General features: G+C 36.7%; 1 long non-coding RNA gene across 2 annotated transcripts in view; it reads left to right on the top strand.

Annotated features, from left to right (window-relative positions):
- Positions 1-2,369: 2,369 nt before the first annotated feature.
- Positions 2,370-10,960, top strand: part of LOC122215088 — a 39,983-nt gene continuing 31,392 nt past the window's right edge. Inside the window, exon 1 of one of the 2 annotated variants that reach the window (XR_006200233.1) lies at positions 2,370-2,614. This is a non-coding gene — a long non-coding RNA (uncharacterized LOC122215088). The remainder of the gene's footprint in view (positions 2,615-10,960) is intronic. The other variant, XR_006200232.1, reaches the window with a different exon arrangement.

The following is a 10,960-nucleotide window of genomic DNA, read 5'->3' as shown; positions in this document are numbered from 1 at the left end:
CACAGATTACATTTTGTTGTGTCTATCCCTTCTATTCCCAGAGATACTCTCAACTTTATTAATATATCTTAATTAATACATTAATATCTCTCTGGCCCAAGAAATATCACTAATCATTTAAAATTCCTCAAACAGAGCTTTGCGCAACTTTATGATAAATTTTTACCAGGTAAAGTGGGGTGCAGCAAAAATGCATTTAAATATTCCATTTGCATATAATGTAAAACTTGTTTTTCTAGCATAAAAAAAGAAAAACTTCTTACACTTCGCTTGTTTTGGTCAATAGATGAAATTAAATCACATATAATGATTAATTTTAATATTTTAATCTAAGTTTCTATTTTTCAAAATAGAAAAAAATTATCTACCTTGCAGCTATGTTGTAAATACCAAATGTGATTATATGTAATATTTGTGTTTGTATATGTATTTTCAAATGAATATATGTATGTGCACAGATGTGCGTAGGCATATGTATATATAAATACACATACATATTCCTTAGCCGCCATTTGCATCATACTAAACATTTCATATACTTTAGATAGAGTAATTGTTTTTTTCTTGTAATTATTGTGTACCTGTGGTATTCAGACTTCACTGGAATTTTAACATGACCCAGCAAATTACCTTACAAGAATAATTAAGGAAAGTTTTAAGAAAAAATTTTGAAAAAAAAATTCAAACATACCAGGGATGACATGCCAGACAGATGGAGTAGAAGGTGAGGAAAAATAAATGTAGATGTACAAAATGGTGCATCTGACCTAAAGAGATCATTTGGCAAGGCAGAGTAATAGGAGTATGAGATGTTTACTATAGGAAATTATGTAAGGGCTTTGAATCAGGCTATACTACAGTCATTTTGTGCTGAACAGTCAAATGCTAAAGACCTGTCTATTAAAATCAGACATATAACAATGCAGCTGTGTGTTGGAACAAATTAGTTACTACTTCTCTCAGGCTGGATTGGTGTTTATAAAGAAAATAAATATCATGAATAAAATGTGGATGGGGTATTGGTTCTTTGAATGAAGACTCTCAAAGAATAGGTTACCAAATTTAAACTGGATTGGAGAATATAACTGGGACCAATGCCAAAGTAGGGACATCTTATTTTCTCATCTTAGATTTTAGTACCTATGTATGGAGAAATCTAGGTCATAATGCAGTCTTAATACATTAACCAGCCAGCTGCCCAGAGGTCACTGTCTGCTTTACAGATCCATGTTCTAGCAGGGCAGCGCCCACAGTGCCTTCTCAACGATGAGACTCTGTCATCTGGGAACCACAGCCCAAGGAACATGAAGGTTTTACTATTTTCACATAATGGGAAAGTTATTCCTCTCAAGGAAAGAGTGAAAAGAGTGTAAGGGACCTTGATTTTGTAGGAAAACAGAAGTTCCCATTTCTACGGCAAGATTAGGGTTTTTCTTTTAATCACTATGAAGCATCTACATTAAATGTCACTGTTGTGGAAGTTCTAGCCCATGTAAATATGACGTGGAAACAAGAATAGAAATAAAGCCATAATTATTTTATATAAAATGATTTAGGAAAGTGTTTGGAAGTGACTGGGCGCAATAGAGTTATATAAAGTAGTGTGTCTTTATGTCAGAAATCACAAGTTAGAAAATAAAATTTAATGAAATCCTATTCCCACTACAATAGAACATAGAAAGATACATGGACGTATCTAAAACATAATCCTAGTGAAAAAGAGGCAGAAATTTTTATTGAGAGACAATATGCATATCTGATTAAAGGAGACACATAATGGTGATATATATCTGAGTGGGTTGATTAAAAAGTTTAAATATGGATATCATTCAAATATATCCATTTGAATAATGAGAGCGGAAACTAATTTTGTTCTTTAAAAAAATTTTTTTTTAGTTAGAGAGCACGCAGGCGGGTGAGGGGGGCAGAGGGAGAGAGAGTGAGAGAATCTTAAGCAGTTCCACACCAAGTGTAGAGCCAGATGCAGGCTTGATCCTATGACCCTGGAATAATGGCTTGAGTCAAATACCGAGTCAGATGCTTAACTGACTGAGCCACCCAGGCACCTCAAAACCAATTTCATTCTTAAAGAGAACATACTATTTATGTATGTTTCATCTACATAAAGAATAACTATCCATAGGGCACTACAGTACTGAGTTTCCCAGAGGAAACAGACTTCAGGCTTGAAGATCAAACTCAATAGAATTATTGAGGAGCTATTCAGGAGGTATGAGCAGGTGAAGGCATAGACATGGGGTAGTGAAGCCTCCAGAGACTGGCAGCAGTGGAAGCCATTTACCACCTTAGGCCTGATAGAAGAAGAGAGGGAACTGGGTCACTGGAGCCTAGACAGAGCTCATCTCCCTAGAATAGGGACGGCCATCTCACAGGATCTGTCCTGTGGAATGCAGCCTCTGTCATAATGGTGAGGGAGAAGGCTGGGGAGGGGACACCTACCTGACTGACCTCTTACTCTTCCTGAATTTCTGGCTCTTGCTATTATTAACCCACTGTCCAAACCCAACAAATATTCACGGGGCAGGAGTGAGTGGATCAGGCCAAGAAGCATGGATAGGAGAGGAGGGGAAAACATCCTAAACAGGAACCACAGGTATTTCTAATATAATAAAAATAATGGTTAATTCTGACATATGAGTAATACATTTATTGAAATAGTCATGTCTATGTAATCTGAGACAAGTAGAAAATGCAGAACACTACTTATAAATAGACAACTATAGATTAGTTACCTTATGTTACATTATGCAATGGAAACAAATAACACCAAAATCCCAGTGGTTTACAATGACAAGGGCTTATTTCCTGCTTAATCATGTGCCTACTGCCTGTCAGATGTGCCTTTGCTCCAACTGACTTCACTCTAGTCCTAGGCTGAAAAAACATACTCAATCTAGAATGTACTGGTCTCTTGGCAGAGAAAAAAGGGATGTGGTAAACTACATGCTGGCTTATAAAGCTTATGAATTTCACATGGAAAGCTTAATGTTATCCTTACTCACATTTCACTGGCTAAAGAAAGTCATGTGACCAAGCCCAATGTCACTACTGGTGGGCAGATTTAAGCATTCTTGGTGGGGAAGGATGGTGGTGGGCAAGACCCTTAAAAGTCTGTTTCTTCGTTTTTAAGTTTTGTGTTTTTTTTGTTTTGCTTTTTGTTTTGTTTTGTTTTGTTTTTGTTGTCGTTGTTTTTAATCTTGAGAGAGTGTGAGTAGGGTAGGGATAGAGAGAGAGAGGAAGAGAGAGAATCCCACGCAGGCTCTGTCCTGGCAGCATGGAGCCCCATGCAGGGCTCAGACTCATGAACCATGAGATCATGACCAGAGCCAAAACCATGGGGCCACCCATGTGCCCCAAAAGTTTATTTTAATTTTTGTTAACAGATAATATAATTTATCACATTCCTTTATTTGTGAGTTGATATGTGATAATGAGAGCATAAAATATCAATTGAAAGCCCATGTAAAAATGTGTTCATATAATTACATAGCCATAATGAGTTGAAGATAGAAGGGAGCTGGACCAATATCTGGATTTTACTAATGTAGGAAATGAGCCTCAGAAAGATGTAATGATGTGTCCAAGGTCATAACATTCAACATCTTGGATCAGATTGGTAATATCTAATTCTGCACTTAGGCCTCTTTCCAGCACAGGTCAGTTCTTTGTGAACAGGTTTTGTTAGGAAGGAAGAAGCTCGTCTTTTATGAATTTAATCCTATTTGTTGAAGGTCAATACCAATCACATTTAGGTACGAGGTATAATGCATTTTTAAGGACCTGCAGAGAGATCACTGTCAATTCATTCTTCTTCAAATCTCTCCTCTATATCTACCTCTGTATACAAGAGAGCGAGTAACAGAAAGATCACTTGGTGTTTGATGGGGATAGAGAATACAGGCACCAGTCTCAGATTTCAAAAATCACATGTTTTCTCTTCCATAAAATCTCCTAGATTAACTCTTGATAAGCAACTAATTTCTGGGCCATGATCTTCTTATGGGGAATTATAAAGAAGATACAAATAAACTGATATATTTAGGTAGAGAGGCAATCAAAACATCTTTGTTGCAAAGGTTGTCCAGAAACCTTTCATTAATGCTGTGTAACCACTGAGTTAATTGACTTCCCTGTTTGAAATAACAGGCCAAATCATAGTAGTGGGAAAGAAGGGACTGCAATGGCAAGCTTTCCCTTTGTCACCTGAGAGGACAAAACCCAGTACTAACCGTCTATCACCTTTATCCGTCAGAATAATGAGAAGACAGCTTTCAGATTGGCCTCCTAGGAATCACTACCCTTTATAAGATAATCAAATCTGACATGTTGTTTATAGGTTGAATATTATTGTTAAGTTTGGGATGCTTATAATGTACAGTTGTAGGTTATATTCTAATTTGTTGGCATTTTCTCATCTGACAAAACAAAGTTACTAAAAAAATAACAACAGCCACTCCAATGTGTGTGTGTGTGTGTGTGTGTGTGTGTGTGTGTGTGTGTAGGTGAATTTGTAGCTGCTAAAGATACTTGCAACTTGCAATGATTTGGTAAGTATGTGACATTTATCCTTAACTGCTCCTCATAAAAGAATACTCAGAACTGCCTCTAACTCCTACTTCAATCTGTGTGGCATTATCAAAATTTGGTTAGACTGGAGCTTTCAGAATTTTAATGAGGTCGAGGAGTTAGACAAACAATGACTAATTTATAGGAAGGTCACCTTCAAAGTACAGTGAACATAGTTTTGTAATACAGCAAGAAAGATGATGCAAAAGAATGGGAGTTAAAAAAAAACCAACATTTTCTTATGTGCTCCAAACAGTAGGTTTACTACTGAATTATAACTCATCTGACAAGGCAACGGGATATTTTATTCATTGTGTTTAGACATTTTGATAAAAGTTTGGCTCAACTATAATGGGACAATTTGAGTGGGGACAAATCATCAGAGCCCACCAGACTGACTGAACATCTTTGTGCTTATTTGGTGTGTCTACTTCTCATTCTTTAAATATAACTGGCACGCTATTCTCAGAGACCGAAAGTACTTGCCTGCCATGAGCAGAATCTTGCCTGTGACCTTTGGTGTTCTCTCTGTTAAGCCATGTCAGTTCTCTCTCTCTTTTTAAATTTTTTCAATGTTGATGTATTATTTTGAGGGACAGAGAAAGATGGAGCATAAGCAGAGGAGAGGCAGAGAGAGAGAAGGAAAGGGAGATGCAGAATCCAAAAAAGGCTCCATGCTCTGAGCTGTCAGCACAGACCCCAACGTGGGTCCTGAACACACAGACTGTGAGATCATGACCTGAACTGAAGTCAACTGCTTAACCAACTGAGCCACCCAGGCACTCCCATGTCAGTTCTTATATAGATGCTCTCATGTACTTCAAGAGAAACTCCACACACAACGGGAACTTGACCAGACAATGAAATGTATAAAACTGAACATGGGCTCTAATTCCTACCAGGCCAAAGTGACTGCCTCACACATTTAAAAAGGTAGTTTCAAGTCAGTAAGCATTTGTCTAGGGAATGCAAACCAGCTTAACTATTCAATGAAAAAATATAAGAAGAAATTCACTGTTAAACAAAGTAGCTACATGCATATGGCAAAAAAAAAAAAAAAAAAAACCCTACTATTTTATTAACAACGGTTTCTCTTTCCTAGCTTTTAGAGCATCCAGTCAAAATTTGACTGGATTCATACAAAAACATTTCCACCTTCCAGAGGATGATTTTTGCCTAAAATAACCCACAGAACATTTGGGAATGTCCCAAATTATAGTTGCTATGTCAAATAAATCACATCTACTATATCTACTATTTTGTAATTTTAACTACTAAAACATATTAGGAAATATGGCCTGTCATTCTTTTGGCTGAAGCACATGATTAAGCAGCTTGGTGAATGGAATGAACAGGTGCTGGGATGAAAATCAGAAAGCCCATTCATCTTCATGCTTCCAGGGGAAAATAAACCTTTTGGGGATTTCAACCAGTAGGACATCACTTTCTTGTTTTGGTAGTTTAGTGTGTTTTGGGTGTTTCAGAGCTTTTTCCGATAATTTCATGTTAGCTAATGTGGGAGACAATCATATAATGAATTGCTTGCAGTACGTTTGATGCCTCATTGTTAAATCATACCAACCATTAGGAGGGAAGAAAGTTGCTTCCCACCATTTGGGCATTACTGAATGATATATATCTTTTAGATACTAAGTGATGATATTAGACAGTGAACTCTGAATTCAAGAGTATGTCTAAATCCTTAATATCACATGTTCTTTACATATAATAGCTATCAAAAATGTTGGTTGAAGGACTGAATAGAAAATAACAATTAACTCAACAGGCAGATATTGCTTCTGTCCCTGGGATATCCTATATGCTGTCCCCTATACTTGGTTCAAGCTCATTCATCCTTTATATTTATCATCAGAAATCACCTCTGACAGGTGTCCTTCCCTGGTCATACCCCAAAGAGAGATGATTACTCTCTTTTCCAAGCTATCTTGATACCATCTGTATGATGTTATGTTGTGTATATATACGCTTTTAAAGTTTGTTTAAATGTATCTCACTTCTGTGATTGAAGAGAATTCCTTTTGGTCATAGAATAGGGTTTTCTCTACTTAAAGGTGTGTGGTTATAAATATCCTATCTTGGGGCACCTGGGTGGCTCAGTCGGTTGAGCCTCCGACTTCAGGTCAGGTCATGATCTCACGGCTCGTGGGTTCAAGCCCCTTGTCAGGCTCTGTGCTGATGGCTCAGAGCCTGGAGCCTGCTTGGGCTTCTGTGTCTCCTCTCTGTGCCCCTCCCCTGCTCGTGTTCTGTCTCTGTCTCTCAAAACTAAATAAACATTAAAAATAAATAAATAAATAAATAAATAAATAAATAAATAATCTATCTAGTATAGGCTATGTAATAGACTTTTGCTACAACTGGATAAATCCAGGATGGGTAAATGGGTTGAAGGAAAACGTGGTATCTTTACATCTGAATTTCCAAATATCTTAAAGGTTTTTGTTGTTGTTGTTTATTTATTTTTGAGACAGAGACAGAGACAGAGTGTGAGCAGGGGAGGAGCAGAGAGAAAGGGAGACACAGAATCTGAAGCAGGCTCCAGGCTAGGAGCTGTCAGCACAGAGCCCAACGCTGGGCCCAAACCCATGAACCATGAGATCATGACCTGAGCCAAAGTTGGACACTTAACTGACTGAGCCACTCAGGTGCCCCTAAATTTCCAAATATCTTTAAATAAGTATGATCTGTCATTAGCATGAAATCAGTTGAATGTGATATGTGAGCTATTAACTTTCTCTCCAATTGCTAAAGAAGAATCCTTTGAAGATCTACTTTTATCTAAATCCTGGAAAATGTATAGGAGTATGCCATAAATATAAGGGAGGAATGACATTTGGGGCAAATGTCATTGCAAATACAAAGCTACTGATCTGAAAGTTAGTCTGATTTATCCAATGTGATGAAGAGAAATTCACTGTTATACTAATAATAAGAAATGAGAATATAAATGTAGTCAGGAACAGGAATAAAGGTTTTATCCTATGACTATGGAAATGGAAAGCCAAAAAAAAGTATTCGTTCATTTCTTTATTTTCTTTCTAAGCAGAAAAGTGATGTGATAAGCCTTTAATCTAGAAAAAAAAATGGCAGCAATGTGACAGATGGTTTGGAATGGGCATAAATCCATTTCTATGGAGAGCAGTTAAGAGGCTCAAGCACAAGAAAATGAAGACCCTTGGTGAATGAATGGCTTCATGGTTGAAGGGGAGTGGGAGGGAGGGGAAAGTGGGTGCTGGGCATTGAGGAGGGCATCTGTTGGGATGAGCACTGGGTGTTGTATGGAAACCAATTTGACAATAACTTTCATACTAAAAAAAGTATCAAATGACAAAATGGAGGAAAAAAATAAAAAATAAAAAGAAAAGAAAAATAAAGATACACCTAAAATACAATTGACCAAATATGTGACTATTTACATAGGGTTGAGAGACATATTGTACATTGTTTTTTGTTGCTACTTTTTGTTGTTTGTAATTCTAAGGTACTTGTTGGACTGTAGTATCATTAAGATATAAATAAATACAAGAATTGGGGGAGAAATGGTACATTACTTATAAAAGACTAAATTCTCTTACTGAATATTAAATGTTACTGTATTTGCAGATGGAAATGTCCAGTAGGCACTATGAAATGAGTTTATCTCATGGGAGGGTTATCAGATTACAATTATAGATTTTGAATTTAATGACCTAGAGATAGTAGTTGAGGAAGTGGTAACAAATAAGGTCACTCAGTGAGTATGGGACAAAGAACAAAAAAAAATAAGTTTAGAATTTTGAAGATGACATTACTTTTGCGCTTAAGGATTAAATCCTGGAGAAAAACATCAACAAAAATGAACACACCTGAATACAAAAGAGGTAAGCACTCTAGTCAAAATATGTTTGGCTGCTGGCAGAACCCCTGACACTGAAAAACTGCTTACATGCCTGTTTAAGTTTAGAGGCATGCTGACAGGATGCTACAAACAAAATTACTTAAAAATGTTGCCATAAGACAGTGTTCCCAGGCCATAATCCAGTCTTCAGGTAACAGTGATGAATCATATAGAGTTACAGGAATTCCTTCTTTTATATGTCACATCTCCTTCTTAGTATGCTTGCTTCGGTCTTACTTTAGACACTACAGATTTTGCTAATCCAATGAGGAGGAAAGTTAAATGCAAAAAAAAAATGCAAACCAAGGAACACAAAACAGCACAAGAGAAGATATTCCCCAAAGGTCCACAGCAATTCTTTTCTAGTTAGCTCATCAAAGTGTGTCCACAGAAAAATTAAAACTAATCATGAGGTGACTATGCAAATTTTAGAGTTTAACAGAGTAGAGCATTGAACTTTTCCTGGAGGTCAGTATCAAATAAGGGCAACAGAATTGGAGATAAGGAAGAGAGAGTTACAAGGAATAAGATTCACTCAAAAGTGACAACACACTCACACACACACACACACACACACACACACAAATAGATTTGATGAACAGTGACATTACATTTTGAAAATTAATAATTAAGTAGTAATATATGGCCTATGAAAAGTGACATTTACCCACATGACACTCAAGCAAATATGACAAAATGTTAACAATAATTGACTCCAAGTGGAGTATAAACAGTTTCGCTACCTAGAAGATGCAGTTGTGGAGAGTGAACAGTGGAGCATTTGGGACAATAGCGCAGTGTGGTTTCCCCTTACAATGTCAAGAAGAAGATAATAACAGGTAGAGATTTAAAGAACATGAAAAGCAAGATGATAAGTGTAAAATAATAATGAGAAACTAGGTAGAATAATAATGGATGATGGAACTAATCCCGTTAAGGGAAGCTCTAGAGAAGCCAAAGGAAATTGATAGTTCAATAAGAAAAATGAACAGTGATGCTGAATGGGTCAGACCCTCTGAAAATTCCAGAGACCTAAACCAGGTAAAATGTCAGATTAGGGAAATCACAGGGTTAGCTGACAGTATATAGGGTTTCTCCCTATACAGAAGAATATTTCACTTGTTCTTCAGTCCTCTCCTCACTGTTAATTTTGAGAATTTACTCAAAAAAATTAAAATTGATATGTGAATCCAAACGATAAATGAGAAAACTCACTATTTTACATTTAGTTACATTTTGTGCACCATGACTAATAAATTAAGGGAACTTTAAATCTTCTCAAAGCTTTGCTTTGAATATATTTCCTAAAAATGCATTTCAAAGATGAACATGTATAAAGCTCAGTCCTTTTACTCTAGAATAAAACATCTTGGGTGCAAATGTAATATAATCATCTCTCAAAGAATTTGCATCAGTAGTCTGCTCAATTCAAGTTGTCTGGCTAATGTAGTAGGGAAAGGACTGATTACTATAGAGAAAGAAATCTCTGTAAAGAGCGTATCTTCTACTGGATATTTAGCTAATTAATTTGTTTCTGTTGGCATGCTCAACAGTCTCATATTTCACAAACACTGAATGATCTTATGGTAAATATTTCTTATTGCCCAAGGAGGCAAAAAAGAAGCAAGAATCATACTCTGTAATAGGAACAGATCTCCTTACTCCATACTCATTTTATACATGGGAAAGTGACTCCCAAAGTCACTCAGTGAGTTGGTGACAAAATTGGGACAAGAAGCAAGAACTTCACTTTTCTAGTCTAGTATCTTCTCTGCCGCATAAAATAGAAATTAAAAATAAAAGGCTTGGGGTTTTGAATTTATGTCTCCTCCATGGAGTCTCAAGACAAACTATGATGGTGGACTCCTGAAAGATTTAATGAACCTAGTTCCTCCAGTCTTTCAATCTTTTCTCATTAGCTTGCTTTTGTGTAGCAATCCTAGTGAGCAAGAACAATCAACCAGGACTTTCACCATATTTTTGGTCTTTTATCCACCTTAGTACTAACTTTGTACTTTAATAAATACATATGTAAATGAACAAATAAAGTCCGTAGTTGCTAATTCAGTAGGATCTGTCTTAGGAACATTTCTGTTTAACCCTTATACTCCTAGATTGGCTCCATGTGACCAATTAGATTCTCGTGACCCTGCTGGTAGATCAACTGACTCAGTTGACATTTAGAATCATAAATTAGCTTCATTTGGACAAAAATCATGGCACTTGTATCTGTCAGGGTCCAAACTGGAAATGAGAAACTCACTCTTAGTATTTAAAATAGATGACACTTAGCACAGGGAGTTGGTTCAAATCCTGAGGGAACAGCAAAGAAGCCAAAAAGGGGAGCGTATCGCAACCCAAACACGAGCAACAGCAAGGGAAACTTTCACTCCTAGGAATATAAGGACAAAGGGAAGGAGTTCCTAGAGCCCAGGGCTCAAGAGTCAACTGGTAGAAGATGGAAACAGTGTGTAGCCC

This window comes from Panthera leo, chromosome A3 (assembly GCF_018350215.1).
Source record: "Panthera leo isolate Ple1 chromosome A3, P.leo_Ple1_pat1.1, whole genome shotgun sequence".
NCBI lineage: Eukaryota > Metazoa > Chordata > Mammalia > Carnivora > Felidae > Panthera > Panthera leo.
Note: the sequence above shows the minus strand (reverse complement) of the source record. Positions and strands in the feature narration are given on the sequence as shown.